Below are 21,706 nucleotides of genomic sequence, written 5' to 3'. Positions count from 1 at the left end.
AGCCTCAATAGTGGGTCATTTATGAGTATTTCTTAAAATACTCAAGCCTTGTGTTACTTCTATTTCAGGTAAGGGCAAGACACCCCTATACAACTAATGACGACATCACAAATAGATATAATGACATGTGCATAGAATAGTAGTATTTTATTTTCCTAGGCATAGGTTTGTATACGGCAATTTTACTTTGATGTTTTAATTGTTTTAGGTAGTATTTATTTATGTTGTTTTAAAGATGCTTTTGAATAAGTCCATTATAGTATTTTAAGATGAAGTTTGTGTTTTAAGATGAAGTTTAAATGTTTAATTTCATATAAGAGCATATAGGATATGATGAGGGTAGCAACTTTAGGCTAATAGAAATCTAGGGTCGTTACCGTTGGTAACAAAGCTCTAGGTTATAGATTCGGTAGACTTGCCTACGAGATAGGCTTGCCATGTTCCATGGTTTCACCATCGATGTCCTGTCACCGTCAGGTATGTCTTGTATACGATATGAAAAAGAAATGCCTTTAATTACATGTGCTTTCCTGTTTACCAATATTGATGTAATTTAGTATCAAATATGTTGAGCTCTAATTATATGATTTATGGTAGCATTATGTTCCACCTAGTTGTATTTTTATGAATATGTCATGTTTGCTAAATTATATGTTGTGATTATATGTGATATGATGCAATTTATGTTAGCGAGATATAGACTTAAGAAAAATTATATATTGGTTTTAGAATCATGCCACATAAGCACACTGAAGAGGACGACAAGGAAGGAGACGACCGGTATTAGAGGTAGAGGAAGAGGTGGAGGTGAAGATAGCCCACCTCGTGAAGGTTTAAAGACGAGGACGGACGCACCTTAAGTTGTGCTACCTCAGGCTGCGCACCTCCAGTAGCACCGATAGCTTAAATAAATCCCACTACAAACCTGGTGTGAGAATCATTTCAGGCAATACGATGATGCCCACTCAACAAGCCAATAGGGTGTGGAAAGGAGAATGAAGCCAACAATTCAACCGGCCATCCTATGTTATAAGTAAGAATTACTACTTCCATCGGTGTGATGCTTAGGATGTGATGCCTTTTAGAGAACCAAAAGTAAAATAACTAGAACTTATTTTTGAACGTAGACAATATCATACTATTATGGAGGTTCGTGATTTCTAATCATCAAGCATTCTCGATGAGATTTCATGGGTAATATTATCTATCCTTTTTCTATTGAATCAAACCCCTTGAATTGAGTTATAATGTTTTAGTAATTTTCTTTTTCTATTAAATCAAAACCCTTCGAGTGTTGAAATTCAAATTAGAGAATACACACTAAATATATACCATATATTTAACCTGATTTTGTTTTAATTATGAATTGAACAAAAAGAGACAATTGAAGATATTTAAATAAGATTTAAATATTTTAGTTATGAATAGTGATTCATAATCAATATGTGTGAGAACTGATTGGGATTGACATTTTATTTAAGGTTAAATATTAATTAATTTTTTAATTAATCATTTAATATTATTTTGATTTGAAATTAATTATTTAAATTAATTGTTGAATTAAAACTAAAAAAGTCAAAATGTTTATTCACCCAATGGATTTTTCCATGTTTGAGTTTGTGGAATATTGAGTGTCAATATATGGTTTAACCAAACTTGCTATTACCTTCTAGAACAACTCATGCTAAGATGGGTTCATATGGTTACAAATACAAGTTATATGCCTCAAGGAATTATGGACCTTAGAAACTTACAAGATTGAGAACAAAGAACAATACCACACAAGCTTTACAACTACCCAAGTAAGAAGAGGCAAGGTACCACTCAAGGATAAGGGACCTATGACCTCTCACCACGCAATGCTTTTTGAGGCCCAAGATTTCTTCTTCTAGGTGGGATGCCCTGCACCATGTCTCCTATGAAGAATATCATGATTGACCTCATTTTTCTCACCTAGAAGAGCCCTGCACCATGTTATGGGTACCCTGAAATGTGTATTAAGAACAAGTATCAAAGAAACCAAGAATGAACAAAAGAAAACTTACCCTAATAGTTAATATAAAAGTTTCAAAAAAGTGGAATTTGAACCCACACCCTCTCACGAGGACTAGAACTTGTGTATGGGACCTTAGACCACTCGACCATCTTGATTATTTGTTTTGGGATCTAACATTTGTTGGAGAGGGGAATGAAGCATTCCGTATAAGGATGTGGAAAACTCTCCCTAATAGACGCGTTTTAAAACTTTTAAACATACAACGATAAGTAACAGAAAAAAAAATATTTGCTAGCAATTGGAGAGGGGAACCCAGAACTTTCTCTAAGGTTGTAGATACCTCATCTTAGTAGACATATTTTAAAATCGTGAGGCTGATGGTGATACGTAATTAGCTAAAGTAGACAATATCTGATAGAGGTGGGCTTGGTATGTAACAAATTGTATTAGAGCTAGTCATCGGGTGGTGTGCCAATGAGATTACTAGGAACACAAGGGGGTGGATTGTGAAATCCCACATCGGTTGGGGAGGGGATGAAACATTTCTTATAAGATGTGGAAATCTCTCACTATTAGACGCGTTTTAAAACCGTGCGGTTGACGACGATATGTAACGAGCCAAAATAGACAATATCTAGGCTAATACTCATAATTTGTTGGAATAGTTCAGTTGGTTAGAGCATATGATGGTTAACGATAAGGTTGGGGAGGTTCAAGCTCTTTTTTTAGCAATGGGAATGAATCATTCCATTTTAGCATGTGGAAAAATTTAACCCTTCAACCAAAATGGACCATGTCATATAATTATGGAGGTTCATGATTCCTAACATTGTTGCATAGTCTTAATCTAGCATCCTTAATAATAATGTTGAGTTATTTTTAAGGGGTACTTTCGATACGAAAATATAATGTAAAAAATATTTTCGCATAAAGCTGTTACATGATGCATATTCTAGTGACTCTAGGTCCCTAGAAAACTAGGGTCGTTACATATAATCTACACCTGAACTTTCTATAACATAGAGAAAAATTCGTGGCAACTTGCTCGACCAAGGATTCGATTACCACCTACAAGTAGGTTACTTATTTAGTTGCACTATATATTACTTTTCCTTTTTCGGGGATCACTAATTGTTAGTTAAGGTCACATAGGAGGGTCGTCTCGAGCCGTCAGTTCTATGTGTTACGAGTTGTTGTCCTTAGTTTTCAAATTCGTTTCAATTTTTATCAATTTTTTTCTTTGTCAGGTCAGTTCTATGTGTTACGAGTAGTTGTTCTTATTTTTCGAATCTCGTAACAATTTTTATCAATTTTTTTCTTTGTATCATGAAAAATGATTTGAAGCCTTGAAAATTGAGTTATTATAGTTGTGCTTTGAAGTTTTCAAAATTGAATTATTACCGTTGTGCCCTATTTAGCTTATCTAAGCTATTCCCGGCCATTGGTGTCATGCAATTTAACTCTTCTAAGCATACCAGAAATGAGGTAATTTAGTCATGCTCTTACCATTTCCCCTACTATCGATTCAAGTTCCAGTAGGTGAGTTGACGAATATGCAATATATGACTATATGACATATGACTCCTGAAAGATGAGATGACTAGTGACTTGCCACTTAAGAATAGTTGGCCAATATCTAACAAGAAGATCAAACCCTACTAAAGAAAAAAAAAAATTAAAAAACTAAAAAAAATACAAAAACAAAAGTGTGGAGAATTAGTTAATTTCTTGATTTAAGGTTTTTTGCTTCAACTAAATTTGATGGTTGGGTTGATGACTAGGGTTGCCTAATAAATTTGGTATCAGAGCCTAGGTTGCATCTATGTGGCATATTCTAGAATTGATTTTATCTCTTGTTGATTTGTTTATGTTTTTCTTTTCTTCAAATCTGTCCATTTATTTCTTGCGGCCATTTCCATCCTTTTCATCATCTTTTGACCTTGTTCTTATTTTCTTTTTGAAGATCATATTTAGAGGTTGAAAAAAAAAACAAAAATAGAAATCCTTATCATATTTGTTTATTATAAATGGTCCTTACCAGTTATTTTAGACCATTTATATCTTTATTTCAAGATCAAATAATCTTCTATTCACATTCTTTCTTACTCCATCTAAATCTGGAATATTTGTGTTTGATATTTTTTTTCCTCATCATTTAGATGTGAAGATAACTTCTAAATTTTACAATATTTTATAAGAAGGAAAGTTAGTTGTTCTCAAATCTACACCACCATTATCTTTGGAATTCCTTTTTCTTCCGTATGCAATTCAATCCAAAAATATATTTGTGCCCTTCTTTCTTTGTTTATTTTTTGTTTTTATTTTGCTGTTATTTCATAATTAACTTATCTTGATTTCATTGAATAGCTTCCTATTATCAGACTTGTTTTATCCATGTATTAGCGTACCTTGATCATAATTTAGTCACTTTCCCAAATAGCCTAACTTTGTGTGTAATAAACACGAGTTTCCCTGAGTAAAATTAGTGAGTTGTGTATGTGAGATCCTAAACATATTTAACTATTGTTTGTACAATCATGAACCAAGACAAAGGAAATAGAGGGGAGATCAATGAAGCTAGGTGGAGAGAAGCACAAGTCAGAACTATTACTCGTTTAAATCAAGTTATTAGTACATCAACAAACAGGATGGAGTAAATTGAAATAGCCTTAGGTAATCTTCGAGGAAGGGAAGTACTCTCGAATGAAGAAGTTGAAAATGAAGAAGATGACAATGTCACTCTTTTAGCGGGACATAGTCCTAGGGGTGGAAGAGAAAGAGTCAGAAGAAGGGGTAAAGAAATTTTAGCACAAAAAAGAATTGAGACGGAGTAGGAACACGAGAGAGGAGAAGAAAGAGGAGTTGGGGGTAAAGCTGAAAATTTCAACTTTTTATGGGAGATCTGATCTAGAGGAGCATTTGCAATGTGAGAAAAAAATTGAGCATGTTTTCGATTGCAACAATTTCAATGAAGAAAGAAAATTGAAGCTTGTTGTGGCTGAATTTTTTTATTACACTAATATATGGTGGACAACTTTGAAAATAGAGTGGAGGAGAAATTATGAAGAACCAATTGAAACGTGGGAGGAATTGAAGACATTAATGAGAAAAAGTTACATCACGAAGCATTATTCTCGAGTACTCAAGCAAAAACTCTAGATTCTGCTACAAGGATCCAAAAGTATTGAAGAATATTACACAGAAATGGAGGTCCTTATGAATAGAGCATGCATTCATAAAGACGAAGATGATACAATGGCTAGATTCCTCGATGGGATGACTTGAAAACTTGCTCACTAAGTGGATAGGCAAGCATACTTTGATGTACAAAAATTGTTATACCTTGCCATTAAAATCGCAGGACAACTAGCTTGGGAGAAGGAGAACTCCAATAGGTATGCTATTTCTAAGTCTATTACTTACAACACTTGGAAAAAAAATGCAACTATTGAAAGGATAAATTTCAATGTTAGAGGCAAGTATGAGATTGAAAAAAAGAACAAAGATGAGACATCCAAGGGTAAAGAGGAAGTGGAGATTGATTGTCCTAACAATTGACTCATGATCATAAAGAATGGACAAGTTGTCTCATATAGTGAGGAAAGTGACCAAGATGAGCTAGTTGAAGAAGTAATCTAAGAGAATGAGGAGAAATTGAAAGCTTAAAATTTTTTAAAAGAATAATGAAATTGAAAAAAAAAGAAGAAAGAAAATGAGTTGTTTGGCTAGAGTTGGAGAGGTTAAAAGCCGAATGTTTTCACAAAAACCGTCTTTATACTTATGTACAAGTAAGGATGATTGGTCTCTAACGATAACAATTTTTATTTGCCTTGTATGTTTCAATCTCTTTTACAAGAATTTGAGAATGTATTCCAAGATGAAGTACCTAAAGGATTACCTCTCATTAGAGATATTGAACATAAAATAGATTTTTATAACGGGTGCAATCATTCCTAATAGGCCAGCTTATAGAGAAAACCCAACTAAGACTAAAGAAATTCAGAGGCAAGTTGGGGAGCTCGATGAGAAGAGCTATATATGAGAGAATTTGAGTCCATGTTCTGTACCAGTCTTATTGATGCCAAAGAAAGATGGAACGTGGCACATGTGCGTGGATTCTCGGGATTCGGGCGTAAGGGTAAACTTGAAGAACACTAACTTTTTTAGATGCTTGGAAAATCATGTCGTGACAATTTTAAATCTCCAGGGAGTTCAATTGATTTCAATAATGATATGCCATTGTATTTTAATTTTACCTTTATTTGAGGTTTCGGAAGTAGGATTTGAATCCATGCCCTCCTATCCAACATTGGTTTGAGAGGAGAATGAAGAATAACTTATAAGTGTCTGTAAACATCTCTCTAGTAGCGTGTTTTAAAACTGTGATTCTGACGACAATTTGTTACGGGAAAAAATGGACAATATTTTTTAGTGGCTGGAAATGGGAACGAAGCATTTATTAGAAGAGTGTGGAAACCTCTCCCTAGTAGACTCGTTTTAGAATTTTGAGGTGATGACGATACGTAATAGGCAAAAGCGGAATATATTTGCTAGTGGTGGGTTTGGGCTATTACAAAAGCTATTAGAGTTAGTCACCAAGTGTTGTGCCAGCGAGGATGTTGGGCCCCCAAGAAGGGTGGATTATGAGATCCAACATTGGTTGGAGAGGGGATGAAACATTCCTTATAAGGGTGTGGTGGGCATGAGCTATTACAAATAATTAGGTAGAATAGCTCAGTTGGTTAGAGCGTGTGGCTGTTAACCACAAGGTGCGTTAAAAGTTGGCTTATGCGATAAACCATTAAAATGTAGCACTCGAATGGTTTGAAGTTGGCTCATGTAAGTGGCTTCACTACTATTTGGTTTATATGAATTGTTTGAAGTGTGAGCGGTACCTCCCGTCATGATTAGTACGGACACGTACCTTATGACATTTATGTTCACAATGATGTTATGATACGATATTATATACACCACAATACTATGTGCACTCCCTTCTCTCCATGGTGAGTGTATGCTAGTTGAAGCCTGGGAGCAAATGTGTGTGTATGTAAGTCGTGAGTAGAGAAGTACTGCATTGCTCTTATTTTGTAGGTAAAGGTAAGGCACCTCTGCACAAATGACAATGTCGAGGTGACGACTATGGGATCCAATGTACACAACACAAGCGAGATAGAGGGGTAGGATCGAACGTACAAAGACGGTTAACACCATGAAAATGAAGGAGAAGAAACAGGATGTACACAACGAGTTTTGATACGAAGGGATGAAGAAAGGAGAAGACGAAGTCCACCTGCTAGGACCTAAACTCGAATACCCGCAACTTCATTCCAGTCAAGCAACCCCATACCCAGTTTGGCCTAGTAACCAGATACCCAACACAACAACAAGATACCCACCAACAACGAGTCGAGTAGTCTAGTTCCTCTGTGGTTTGCCCAAAAACCCACATTCAAGACCAAATACACAAAACACAGCCGAACCCACGGATCCACTACACAGACTTGCGCGCCCACATGAACATTCAAGACCCGCGCCTCGAACCACTTCACAACCTGCACATATATCAATGTCCTTCAGCGACAAAGTCACTGTTGCATACACCAGCTCCTTCGGCTCAGCATCTCGGAGTCCTAGGCTCAAAAATTGAGTATTAGGCTCGGTTGGACATTCTGACAGTGTCCTTTGCATTTTTTTCCCTTCCAAAGCTTATTTTTACTCTAATACAAATATTTAAGGTCAGTATAATGTCTTATTTTTGAAGTTCAAGTTAAATTAGATTAGAAATATAAATCACTAACGAAGCGAGATGGATGTTTTAATAGGAAACAACTCCTGACGACACTTGGAGTAACTTCGAGAGACAAAATTCAAACGTACTTGAGTTTAGAGAAAATGTCGGCCAAGACCAACCAAGTAAATGGCCTTACTATCGGCTAAGTCGGACGACTTGATTTATCTATGACGACACATGCCCAGTGATCCTTGCACGTGTCATTAATGCTTGAATAGTTAACAAACCGAGAAGTGATTTTCAATAGCTCCTAGTAGGTTGGAAAAGACTCCTCAATACTGAGATCAGCTAGAAGAGCGTCGCGAGACCTAAAGTCAGCCACATCATACAACGTTGAGTTTATGAAGAGCCGGTTGATAGAGATATTGAAAAATTGTGTAAGGGCAGATGTCGCAGTCATGATTGGTTGAGGCATGTTGCCTGTGGCTGCATGTTAGATGTCTCAGCTATTCTTGTAAACGATTTGTGGTTCATGGTGGCATGCTCATTCCAAACACGTTTTACTTGCTTTCATCTTATATAGGCCTTTACTATTATTGTTGTGCCAATACGGGGTGTATGATTAGCCCTCAAAATCATATCTACACCCATCAGGACTAAAATGTCCCAAAATGTACTATAGGAGAACGTGACCAGTTGTTGTTTCTTCACTTTTAGCTTATAACATTGCTTTATTTGAAATTGTTTTTAACGTATTTCCTCGCTCACGTTTTCTAAAATATTTCTTCTAAACGTGATTCGAGCATACACTGCTATTGTTCGTTTAGTCTAAATTTTGCATGTTTGACTTGTTCATTGGATTAGAACAAATGTCACATAATCATTGTCTCACTACTACAAGAGTGCGATTGTGACACTTGTCTTCCATTCAGTTGTGGACCGCATCTTCTGACTAGTTACGTGAGTTTGGCCTGGAGCATACGTGTAGGTTGAAAAAGAAATGGTTGGATGCGGACTGTGAATAAGGGTTGGGCCACGGAAGGTTTTTTTTTTTTTTTTTTTTTACCACATATGGACTTTGGGCTAGTGAGTCTTAAATTTTGGTTCGTTTTTTAGTTCAAACGAACCCAAATTAAACCTACTAGTTCCTTCTTCCTTGCACGACTCACTCCTATTCTCTGTTCTGCCTCTTCTTACTCTCTGAAACTTCTTTAAAGGCTATTGTTCACCGATTATTTGGGAGCATCTTCCTTAAAAGCATTGTGACCACAGATGACCTATGTAGAAAATTTGTACCCCCTTTCCTAAAACCTTTAGCGGACAACATACTCAAAACAGATGCGCTGACTAGACTGCGCTACACCTCGTCTCACCCCCCCCCCCGGAGCATATGGATCCACTCAATTGATGAACACTCAAACCAATCTCGCCCATCCTTTTTGGCATAGGGACGCGAGAACCAATCCTAGTCATCTACAGTGGGGAGACCCCTTAAAGCAACAAGCGAGAATGGCTAGGTTGATAGCAGGGTTAAAGAAAAGGCGAATATGAAAAGATGTATCGCGTAACCATCCCTGTAAGCAGCTTCATTATTTTTTGATCTATGAACCGACTTTATGAAAAAAATCAGTCTTTCGGCTGAAAGTGTGACTATTGGGTATGGATAAGCAGGACCTCTTGGTTCGGGGGAAACCGGAGATGTTGGCTAAGAAAGCTAAGCAGGCAAGTACAGGACGGACAAAATGCACATATAAATTGATTGACATGATCCCTCTCCCTCTCTCTTTGGCTAGTTGGCTAGTTGCATGATAAGCAGGAAAGCATACTAGGTAGGGAAAGAAAGGCTGCTCGATCTCCTATAAGGCCAACCCTCAACAACGAGCTCACCAGGCAATGCTATAAGTCTGATAGAAGTCCATGGTTTCGTCTACTACGGACCAGGAAGCTCTTGAAGGAGCTAACATGAAATGAGAAATACATTCGATTATGACAACTAATAGATAGCGAACTTTTTGGTAGAAACTGAATGATGCCTTTTCTCGGGCAAGAAAAGGAAAAGGTAGTCGTACTTCTACCTTTTCCGTCGAACGATAGGAAAGTTTGAGCTGAAAGATTGAATCACACCTGGTAAGAAAGGCGGGCTTAGCAGGTTTCTCCAAACGTATAAACAAAAAGAGGAAGCAACCGGTCCTAAAGAGGATACCGATATGCATACATTCTCGCATGGAAGAACCTAGCTGAACCGGATCAAGGGTCCTAACCTAGTCTGACTGACCTTCTTTGGCTGGCCCCCGCCCCTTGTAACAAGGTCAACATGTATGTGCTTTTTCCTTTCGTTTAGCGAGATAGCTTACCAGCTCTTTCGGTTCATAGCAGCAGTATGAAAAGCGAAATCCTCATCCTGAGTCGAGTCCGCATTGCCATATGAATCGACATCGGCCAAATCAAGAGCTCCTATTTTTTCTTTAACGAAAGCGGATCTAACAGTTTCGATAAAACCAACAACTTTTAAAGAAGGAGTCGCTCTGCCTTGATCACTGTGGACATATGCAGCTCCCGCTTTACCTTTGCCTACCGTGAAAAGGAAAGTTCCCTCACGATAGGCCCTCCCAGCTCCCGAACGTCTTTCTATCAATCAAGAGAGGTATAGAATAGTACAACAAACCAACAAGACAAGAATGAACTCATAAGATGGGTGGTCAGGGAAGCGATTTCATTTGTGTTATCCGCCAAGGAAATGATCAAGGAATTCTCTATACATGGCTGAGAGATGACCGTATTGTTGCACATCCTCAATAAAGTACCGTAGGCAAGCGAAGCTTTTGAAAATGAAACCATGTAGAACTCAGATCCACTTTCTCTTCGATTCGTAAACTTCGGATCTGATCTTCCTTTCATCTCTGGGTGACTGAGAGAGAATTTAGTCCTGACGTGCATCCAATTCGATCAACAATAAGGTACAAAGAGGATTGATTAAATGGGCTTGAAGTTCCATTATCGTTAGGTCGAAGATCTCTACTAGGTTTAGTGCACTTTGGTAGTTGCAAATTTTGCCGTAATCGAATGTCTTTCTCATTCGACATTCGCTCTTACCAAGCACTCATACTCGCCAGGCTTGAGGAGATAGTCCGTGAGCTAATTGGGTTTCGAGATTGTGTATATGCAAAAAGAGCTTGCTTTCGATTTTCTCCTCGGCGTTTTGTGCCCGGTTCTAGTTCAGGAAAGGGTCTGATCTCTTTCATTGGAGCACATTGGTGCCGAAGGAGTCTTCGAAACCGGTGGAGAGGCTATGATGACTTCAGGCTATTCAAATAGCATGACCGATACCACCAAAAAAGGGTTTCTAAGTCACACTAGTGGAATAGCTTTTTCATAATAATTATCTCGATATATGATACCAAAAACATGCTTGATGACTGATAAGGTAAGGGGTTTCAAAAGACAAAAGAATGACAATTCTACGTGTGATAGAAAAAGAGATCTTTTTTTTTTTTTCAATGTGCACGGTTCGCCTGCCTTTCTGACCACGAATAGGCTATGGGGCTTTGCACTTCGGCCCCAGAGAATACCACATCAAGGTGACAGGATTCGAACTTATGGCTCTCTGAAACTTCTTCATACGTTATTTGGGCGCATCTTTCTTAAAAGGATTGTGACGACAGCGGACAACGTGCCTGCTTTCCTGACCACGGATAGACTACGGGGCTATTCTCTATTCTCTATTCTCTATTCTTTTGGAGGGGCATTTCGAGACCTCTTGCACCCAAAGCAAGAATCATACCACTAGACCAAATGCCCTTATTATGGACTATATATTAAGTTGTTTATGGAATATGCATTTCGAGACCTCTTGCACCCAAAGCAAGAATCATACCACTAGACCAAATGCCCTTATTATGGACTATATATTAAGTTGTTTATGGAATATATCATCATTATTTCATTTATTTTCTTTGTTAATGAAATATATGAGCAATTATTACGTAGGGTTTGTGATAATTACTATAGAGAGAAGAAAAAAATAGAAGTTCATTCTCTATTCTCTATTCTCTTTTTCTTTCAAAATTGTGCTTTTTTTCTTTTGGAGGGGCATTTCGAGAATCGAACTCGAGACCTCTTGCACCCAAAGCAAGAATCATACCACTAGACCAAATGCCCTTATTATGGACTATATATTAAGTTGTTTATGGAATATATCATCATTATTTCATTTATTTTCTTTGTTAATGAAATATATGAGCAATTATTACGTAGGGTTTGTGATAATTACTATAGAGAGAAGGAAAAAAATAGAAGTTCATTCTCTATTCTTTTTTTCTTTCAAAATTGTGCTTTTTTTCTTTTGGAGGGGCATTTCAAGAATCGAACTCGAGACCTCTTGCACCCAAAGTAAGAATCATACCACTAGACCAAATGCCCTTATTATGGACTATATATTAAGTTGTTTATGGAATATATCATCATTATTTCATTTATTTTCTTTGTTAATGAAATATATGAGCAATTATTACGTAGGGTTTGTGATAATTACTATAGAGAGAAGAAAAAAAATAGAAGTTAATTACGGTAGAGAGAAGAAAAAAGAATAGAAGTTAATTACTGTAGAGAGAAGAAAAAAAGAACCGAAGTTAATTACTATAGAGAGAAGAAGAATATAAGTTCATTGCTGTAGAGAATAGAAGTTAATTACTGTAGAGAGAAGAAAAAAGAATAGAAGTTAATTACTGTAGATAAAAAAAGAATATAAGTTAATTACTGTAGAGAATAGAAGTTAATTACGGTGAAGAGAAGAAAAAAGAATACAAGTTAATTACTGTAGAGAGAAGAAAAAAGAATAGAAGTTAAATACTAGAGTGTAAGTTTTAGAAGTTAATTACTGTATAGAGAAGAAAAAAGAATAGAAGTTAATTACTAGAGTGTAAGTTTTAGAAGTTAATTACGGTATAAAGAAGAAAAAAGAATAGAAGTTAATTACTAGAGTGACTTCTAGAGTGTAAGTTTTAGAAGTTAATTACTGTATAGAGAAGAAAAAAGAATAGAAGTTAGATATTAGAGTGTAAGTTTTAGAAGTTAATTACTGTATAGAGAAGAAAAAAGAATAGAAGTTAGATATTAGAGTGTAAGTTTTAGAAGTTAATTACTGTAGAGAGAAAAAAAAATAGAAGTTAATTACTAGAGTGTAAGTTTTAGGAGTACACAAGTAAATGGAAGTTAATTAAAAAAGAATAGAAGTTAATTACTAGAGTGTAAGTTTTAGAAGTTAATTACTGTATAGAGAAGAAAAAAGAATAGAAGTTAATTACTAGAGTGTAAGTTTTAGAAGTTAATTACTGTAGAGATAAAGAAAAAAGAAAAGAAGTTAATTACTGTAGAGATAAGAAAAAAGAAAAGAAGTTAATTATAGAGTGACTTCTAGCGTGTAAGTTTTAGAAGTTAGTTACTGTAAAGAGAAGAATAGAAGTTAAGAGATAAGAAAAAAGAATAAAAGTTTTAAAAGTTAGTTACTATAAAGAGAAGAATAGAAGTTAAAAGATAATAAAAAAGAATAAAAGTTAATTACTAGAGTGTAAGTTTTTGAAGTTAATTACTATAAAGAGAAGAGAAAATAATAGAAGTTAATTACTAGAGTGACTTCTAGAGTGTAAGTTTTAGAAGTTAATTACCGTAAGGAGAAGAAAAAAAATAGAAGTTAATTATTAGAGTGAAAGTTTTAGAAGTTAATAAAGAAGAAAAAACAATAGAAGTTAATTAGTAGAGTGACTTCTAGAGTGTAAGTTTTAGAAGTTAATTACTCTAGAGAGAAGAAAAAATAATAGAAGTTAATTACTAGAGTGACTTCTAGAGTGTAAGTTTTAGAAGTTAATGACTGTGAAGTGAAGAAAAAAGAATACACGTTAATTAGAATAGAAGTTAATTACTAGAGTGACTTCTAGAGTGTAAGTTTTAGAAGTTAATTACTGTAGAGAGAAGAATAGAAGTTAAGAGAGAAGAAAAATGAATAGAAGTTAATTACTAGAGTGTAAGTTTTAGAACTTAATTACGGTAGAGAGAAGAAAAAATAATAAAAGTTAATTACTAGAGTGACTTCTAGAGGGTAAGTTTTAGATGTTAATTACGGTAGAGAGAAGAATAGAAGTTAAGAGAGAAGAAAAAGAATAGAAGTTAATTACTAGAGTGTAAGTTTTAGAAGTTAATTACTATAGAGAGAAGAAGAAAGAATAGAAGTTAACTACTAAAGTGTAAGTTTTAAGAGTACACAAGTAAATAGAAGTTAATTAAAAAACAATAGAAGTTAATTATTAGAGTGTAAGTTTTAGAAGCTAATGACTGTAGAGAGAAGAAAAAAGAATAGAAGTTAATTACTAGAGTGAATTCGAGAGTGTAAGTTTTAGAAGTTAATTACTGTAGAAAGAAGAAAAAAGAAAAGAAGTTAATTAATAGAGTGATTTCTAGAGTGTAAGTTTTAGAAGTTAATTACTGTAGAGAGAAGAATAGAAGTTAAGAAAGAAGAAAAAAGAACAAAAGTTAATTACTAGAGTGTAAGTTTTAGAAGTTAATTACGGTAGAGAGAAGAGAAAATAGTAGAAGTTAATTACTAGAGTGTAAGTTTTAGGAGTACACAAGTAAATAGAAGTTAATTAAAAAAAAATAGAAGTTAATTACTAGAGTGTAAGTTTTATTTAAAAGTTAATTATTGTAGAGAGAAGAAAAAAGAATAGAAGTTAATTACTAGAGTGACTTCTAGAGAATAGAAGTTAATTATTAGAGTAACTTCTAGAGTGTAAGTTTTAGAATTTAATTACGGTAGAGAGAAGAAAAAAAAATAGAAGTTAATTATTAGAGTGACTTCTAGAGTGTAAGTTTTAGAATTTAATTACTGTAGAGAGAAGAATAGAAGTTAATTACTAGAGTGAGAAAAGAATAGAAGTTAATTACTAACTCAAGACCTTTCGCACCTTAAGAAAGAATCATACCACTAGACCAAATGCCCTTTCTAAAACAATGCAACATTTTTATCTCCAACTCAAAATATTTTTTTCTCTAAAGTTTGAAATTTATTTTCTTGAGCGGTTGTGGAACTATAAAACAAAAAGTTGATGGTCTAGTAGTAAGGCATGTAATATTGAATTGTTCTAATATGCAAGTGTTATCAAATAAACTACAACCCAACAAATGAATCAAACTAATCAATTTTTGTTTGGTTGGATTTATTCAGCTCAGTTAATCAGTTTGTTTGATTTAATTCTTCTATTTTGCTTCGTATGACAAGAAAATGAAGTTGTATTGAATGTACCATAGTTTGATTTATGACAAACTCATATGAAATATAATTGCATTAATAGTACTAAGAGTTGGAGTCTATAAACATTTCATGAACTTAAGTGAAACTCATGCTTCATTAAAGACGAGATAAACTTTAGTTAAGTAACTGGAACTTTAAATTACTTCATGTGGAGCTTCAATTACTCTACGTTAGCTACTATCTTTAGGATTTATTAATTGGACACGAGTTCTTGGATTTAGGGGATTGTTTTATGTAATTTTCAACTACAACTTATGTTTTCAAATTTTTAGGTCATAATTTAGGTAGTGGTTGTATATTATGGATGAACACTAGAGTTTCTATCTCGTTCACCACAACTACTCTAGTTTTTGTTTGAAGGCTATAATTGTCAATCTATATTCACCACAACTACTCTACTTTCAAATCATAGTTTGAAAGTGGTACTCTCATGTTCTTTTATAAGACTCCTCGGCCTTCATGGAATGATTATGCTATGTTGATTCTTAGAGAAGGAAGTAGGAGTAAGATTAGATGACTGTTTACGGTCCAAGTCCCGAAAAAGTAAGTCTTTATGTCAAGAAAGGAGAGGAATCCTCATAGTTTCAAAGATTTGAAGAGAATTGTACGTACACAAATTTCCTTTGTTTATTCTTGTTGTTTTCTCTCTTCCATTAACATGTTATAAAGACACTTGTAAATTATAATTAAATATAGCTTTTTTTTTTCTTTCCAAATGTCCATCTGAATTACTTCTTTGTTCAAGTTTAAAAAACCTATTTCAAATCTTATTACATTGAATGCTTCAATTTGATATAACTGTTGGGGGCATTTTGAGAATTAAACTTGGAGACCTCTCGCACCCGAAGCGAGAATCATACCACTGGACCAAATGCCTTGTGGTGGATCTATCATTTTTAGTTGCTGGTCCATATCTTTTATGCGCCTCAATTTTTTAAATTTATCCACATGTTTTTGTTTCAATTCTAGAAATAGAAATGATATCCATAGAAATACATAATTTTACAATGGAAATAAGAAAAACTAGTGATCAAGTTTTAGATAAAAGTAGCAAACATGTTAATAGATATAAAAATATATTCAAGTTCTTTCTTTGGCCTAATTATCAATTGGAAGATTTAGCTTATATGAATTGTTATTGGTTTGATACCAATAATAACCTCGGCCTGTACAGCGTTTCTCTCCTCGATTTCTTCGTGAGACTTAAAGTTGGGTTTTACAATGAAGGGCTAGGGATTTGATTTGATACCTTCTCGTGGATCGTAGCCTAAGATATTCACTTCCAAAGTTCATCCAAAATCTAATTTATCGCTGGAGATAAAACAAATAATTTCTTATTGGGTAGCCGATTCTAGGGGTTTAAAGGCCCTATTTCTTTAGTGAACATCTTCCATATCCTTTCTTCAGGCTAAAGGAATTGGTTTGGAGGAACGTCTTTGAGTGTAAGACCTTAATTTCAAAAAATTGTTCTCGGTATGCAACTCACTCGAAACGCCAGATTTTTGATCTCTTGGGTAGCTTGTTCTATGATGTTTCATCTCTCGATTCCTTCATCAAGTTTACTCAACCTCTTCCTCTGAAGCTAAAGGAATCCTTAACTTGAAGGAAAAGAGATCATAGATAGGAATTCGACTCTTATCCCCAATTTAATTTCGAAACCTATTTCTTTCAATTCGACACGCTCTCGAGGTTATTTTTCTTCGTGGTCTTCTATGGAAGCATTCCTTGGAGGTGCAGAAACTGATTGGAATCATTCTTGCTCGACGAATCATCATGCATCCTCGAATTGGATTTTAAAGTTTTTCTTGAAGTTCTTCAATGGCTGATTGAATTGGGGGAATGGTTTCTAGGCACTTTCAGCACTCTATTCCTTCATAGAACTTATGGGTAATCTTATTGAAAAACGGTAGGAATAAGTTTGAAGAGAAGTGGTGGAGGATTGCTCTCGAATTTGGAAGAAATCTGAGAGTAGGAGACCCACAATCTAAACGCTTATAGCCTTCAATTGGGGGATCGACCTTTCTCAATTCTTATTCTGTATTGTTGCTCCTACTTCAGACTTTATAGGAGGAGCTTAAACCGACATTGAGAGCTTCAGATTCTTCGTTATTTAGAAGTTTGAAGAGAAATGGTGGAGGATTACTCTCGAATTTTGAAGAAATCTGAGAGTAAGAGACCCTCAATCTAAGCGCTTATTGCCTTCAATTGCGGGATCGACCTTTCTCGATTCTTATTCCGTATTGTTGCTCCTAGTTCAGACATTATAGGGGGAGCTTAAACCGAAATTGAGAGCTCCAGAATCTTCATTATTTAGAGATCGAACTTTCTGGATAATTTTTCAGAGATATCAACTCCGATCATATCCTTACCAACCTTGGCTTTGAATACTAGTCGTTGGATGTGATGATCCGTTCGTGTTCGTTCTAGATCATATCAAATTTCGGAGGAGATCCGACGATTGAAATTTGAGTTCAAAGGATTTTGCTCAGATGGTAACGGTAGATGCTCTGATTCTAATTAGAGTGGCATTTCTGTAATTATCCATTCTTCTAGTGGTATTTTGGTAATTTGCCACTTTTCGAATATTTTATTATTATTTTTCTAAAAAAAAATCCATAATTTTTCTACAAATTCCTTATGGCTTTTTGATCATTTTTGGCTTATTTTGAATCTTGAGATTCTTTCTAGACAGGAATTACAAATCCGGAAAGATTCTTGATAATTGATAAAATGACTTTTTTGCCCTTTTCATTTACTTTTTCCTTTCCAATCCTCTTGAAAAGGCCTTTAACTGCTTGAAATCACTTGTTAGTGTACACGAGTGACTTGACTAAGTCCTTTGTTCTTGCTTAATCCTTTAATTTTTTTCCTTTCTATCCTTTGGGTCTTTCATGAGTGGCTTATTTTTATGGGAGCTAATTTCCTTTATTTTTGGGGTTTTACATATACGGACTCGTTATAAACACAAAATAAGAACAGACTCGAAAGAAGAACAAAATATACTAGATAAAAAATAGAAGTTAGTCCATGTCCCACACTCCAAAGTCCGCTCTCATCCACGACCAACTCTTAGTTACTTGAAAAAAAATGATAAACATGGAGTGAGTAAACTTAGTAAGTAGCCTACTAGTAGGTTNTGATAAATCGTGGTGCAAGACATCTCGTTTAGATGATGGGAAAGGTAGGCCTATCATAACATCCAGCTCATGATACATATTGCAGGACATCCTACCTAAAGAGGAATAGGGGACTTTTAGTACACATTGTAATGCAGATAATGATTACTTATGGGTATGGATCCTAGCAACTTATTTAGCATGTTATTCACATAGTTCTAGGTACTTGGTACATGGATTATTGATGAACCTAGGTTTATACATAATGTCATGGGTTAGGCTTTAGGAGTTGAGGTTTTAGTTTAGGAAAACATTAAAGGGTAACCTAACGTGGACTAATTCGTGTAAAAACCTACTAGCACTTTGAGGACCTCTTTCCTTCACCAAACTTATGGGTAAACTTATTTAGAAGGTGCAGGAACAAGTTTGGAAATGAATAGTGGACTATAGTTCTCGAATTCGAGATAAACCCATGAACACGATACCCCAAAACAAAAAACTTGTATCTCTCGATTGGGTACTCGATTAAGCTTGCTTCTTGCCCCTAATAGTCTACCCTAATTCATAATTTATAGACGGATTTTCCACTACCCTTGAAACGTCTAGAATTTCTATAATTTCATTCTTAATTTTTCTGAATCTTCTGCCAAAAGTCTTCTTCAATTGGAGCCTTCCTTTTTTAAGCACCTTGTAATTCTTATTCTATAAAAAATTTAATGATTCGGGAAGTTTATAAAAATTAGAAAAAGTACCATTTTCTTGATGTCTTTTCAATTTTACTTGTTATTTGCTTCTAGATACAACCTAGTAGGGATTATACACCGTCTCTTATTCGAGACCTTGAGTTTAAAACTTTCGGTCATCGAAAGTGCTTATTCTAAAATAGGTCAGGGTACAAGGTTCTTATTTGCCTTCTGTTTCCCAAGTGGCTTCTTCTACTTTATGATTCTTCCATAGGACCTTAACAAGAGAGATTTCCTTGTTTCTCAATCATTTGACTTTCTTGTCTATTATTTGAATCGGGTCTTCTTTATAGGTTAGGTCATCTCTCAAGAAGAGAGTTTCATGAGCCAGTACGTGCGAACGATCTAGGGTATACTTCCGTAGTATGGATACATGAAAGATATTATATACTGCAAACAAGTGTGGGCATTGCCTGATTCTATAGGCCACAGATCCAATCCTTTCTAATATCTCAAAGGGACGAATAAACCTAGGGCTTAGCTTCCCCTTTTTACCCTACCTGAGCACCCCTCTCATGGGGTGCTACCTTTAGGAATATATGATCCCCTACCTACAATTCCATGTCCTTGCGCCTTAGGTCTGCATAGCTTTTCTCTCGGCTTTGTGCGGTTTGTATCCTAGCTTTAATCTTCTGGACTGTGGCGTTGGTAATTTACACCAGCTCTGGCCCAATAGTTGTCATTTGCCCCCCTTCTTCCCAAAAGATAGGGGATCAAAATCTTCGTCCATAGAGAACCTTGTATGTGGCCATTTGTATAGTGGCTTGACAAGTATTATTATAAGCGAATTTCATAAGGGGTAGGTACTCATCCCAGGTTCCTGCAAAATCCATCACATATACCCTCAACATGTCTTCCAATATTTGCTTGAGCATTTCTGTTTGACAATTTATTTATGGGTGGAATGTCATACTACAACTGCATACCCAATGACATTTGTTGAATTTTCTAGAATTGAAATTTAAATCTGGCATCTCGGTCTAATACTATTGCCTTTTGTTGAATTTCCAGAAGTGTACCCAATACCTTTACTGAAGAATATTCATTTTTAATGTTAGCAAGAGTAGCTCAGTTGGGAGATTGTTAGACTGAAGATTTGAAGGTCACACGTGTTTTATCCACGTTCAACGCACCTAATACAAGTTTATTACCTGACTATACAATCTAAATACATAACTTGATTATTCAATCTAAAATTAGTGATTATTTCTTTTTTAAACATAATAAATTAGCGGAAATACATTTACTTGTGAATTTTCATTTTTAATATTAGCGGGGATAGCTCTGTTGGGAGAGCGTCAGACTAAAGATTTGAAGGTCACGTGTTTGATCTCCACGTTCACTGCACCTGATTCTGGTTGCATAACCCGACTATTCAATCTAAAATTAGTCATTGTTCCTTTCTGAAATCTCAATGAATTATCGGAAATACCTAAAGTATTCTAGTTCACTGCACCTTATACAAGTTGGATAACTTGAATATCTTATTAAAAATTAGTGATTATTTCTATTTAAAAATCAATAAAGTAGCGAAAATACCTTTACCGATGAATTTTCATTTTTAATATTAGTGTGGATAGCTCAGTTGAGAGAGCTAGATTGAAGATTTGAAGGTCTCGTGTTCGATCCACGCTCACCACACATGGTTCATGTTGCACAATTTGACTATTCAATCTAAAATTAGTGATCATTTCTTTTTAAAATTTCAATTAATTAGCGGAAATACCTTTACTTAAAAACATTCATTTTTAATGTTAGCAGGGATAGCTCAGTTTGGAGAGCGTCAGATTTAAGATTTGAAGGTCACCTGTTTAATCTCCACGTTCACCGCACCTGTTTCTATTTGCATAACTTTACTATTCAATAAAAAATTAGTCATTATTTCTTTTTAAAATCTCAATGAATCAGTGAAAATATCTTTATTGATGAATTTTCATTTCTAATGATTGCGGGGATAGCTCAGTTGGGAGAGCGTCAAACTGAAGATCTGAAGGTCACGTGTTATCTGGGATGGCTTAGTTGGGAGAGAATTAGATTGAATATTGGAAGGTCTTGTGTTCAATCTGCATTCATTGCCCCTTCAAGTTTAGGGATAGCTCAGTTGGGAGAGTGTCAAACTAAAGATTTGAAGGTCATGTGTTTAATCTCCACGTTCAACACACCTGCACTTGGTTGCATAAGATCATTAAGTTGCATAACTTTATTCAATCTAAAACTAGTGATTATTTCTTTTTAAAATATAATGAATTAGCAGAAATACATTTACTTATGATTTTTTTTTTTCAAATATTAGCGAAGATCACTCAGTTTTGAGAGCGTCAGACTAAAAATCTGAAGGTCACGTGTTCGATCCATGTTCACCGCACCTGTTTCCGGTCACATAACTTGACTCCTCACTATTCAATTTAAAATTAGTGATTATTTCTTTTTAAAATATCAATGAATTAGCTAAATATCTTATTCAAACTCTAAATTTAGATATGATTTCTTTTTAAAATTTTGTAAATATTTACTGCTTAATTTTCATTTTAATGTTAGCGTGGATAGCTGAATTGGGAGTGGGAGTGGGTCTGTAGATCTAATATTGAAGATTTGAAGGTCACGTGTTCGTTCGACCTTCACCACACCTGATTCAAGTAGTATAACTCATAACTTGACTCCTCACTATTCAATTTAAAATGAGTGATTATTTCTTTTTAAAATATCAATGAATTAGCTAAATACCTTACTAATGAGTTTTCATTTTTAACGTTAACAGGGATAGCTTAGCTAGGAGGCGGTAATATTGAAGATTTGAAGGTCACGTGTTCGTTC

The 21,706-nt window shown here is 35.0% G+C and overlaps 2 non-coding genes across 2 annotated transcripts; both read right to left on the bottom strand.

Moving 5' to 3' along the window:
* Positions 1 to 11,816: 11,816 nt before the first annotated feature.
* TRNAP-UGG lies at positions 11,817 to 11,888 on the bottom strand. Its single transcript has one exon. It is a non-coding gene; the product is annotated as a tRNA-Pro (tRNA).
* A 189-nt stretch (positions 11,889 to 12,077) lies between these two features.
* Positions 12,078 to 12,149, bottom strand: TRNAP-UGG. Its single transcript has one exon. It is a non-coding gene; the product is annotated as a tRNA-Pro (tRNA).
* Between the last annotated feature and the right edge of the window lie 9,557 nt (positions 12,150 to 21,706).

This window comes from Cucurbita moschata, unplaced genomic scaffold, assembly GCF_002738365.1.
Source record: "Cucurbita moschata cultivar Rifu unplaced genomic scaffold, Cmos_1.0 Cmo_Scf00172, whole genome shotgun sequence".
NCBI lineage: Eukaryota > Viridiplantae > Streptophyta > Magnoliopsida > Cucurbitales > Cucurbitaceae > Cucurbita > Cucurbita moschata.
This window is presented reverse-complemented; position numbering and strand designations above follow the sequence as displayed.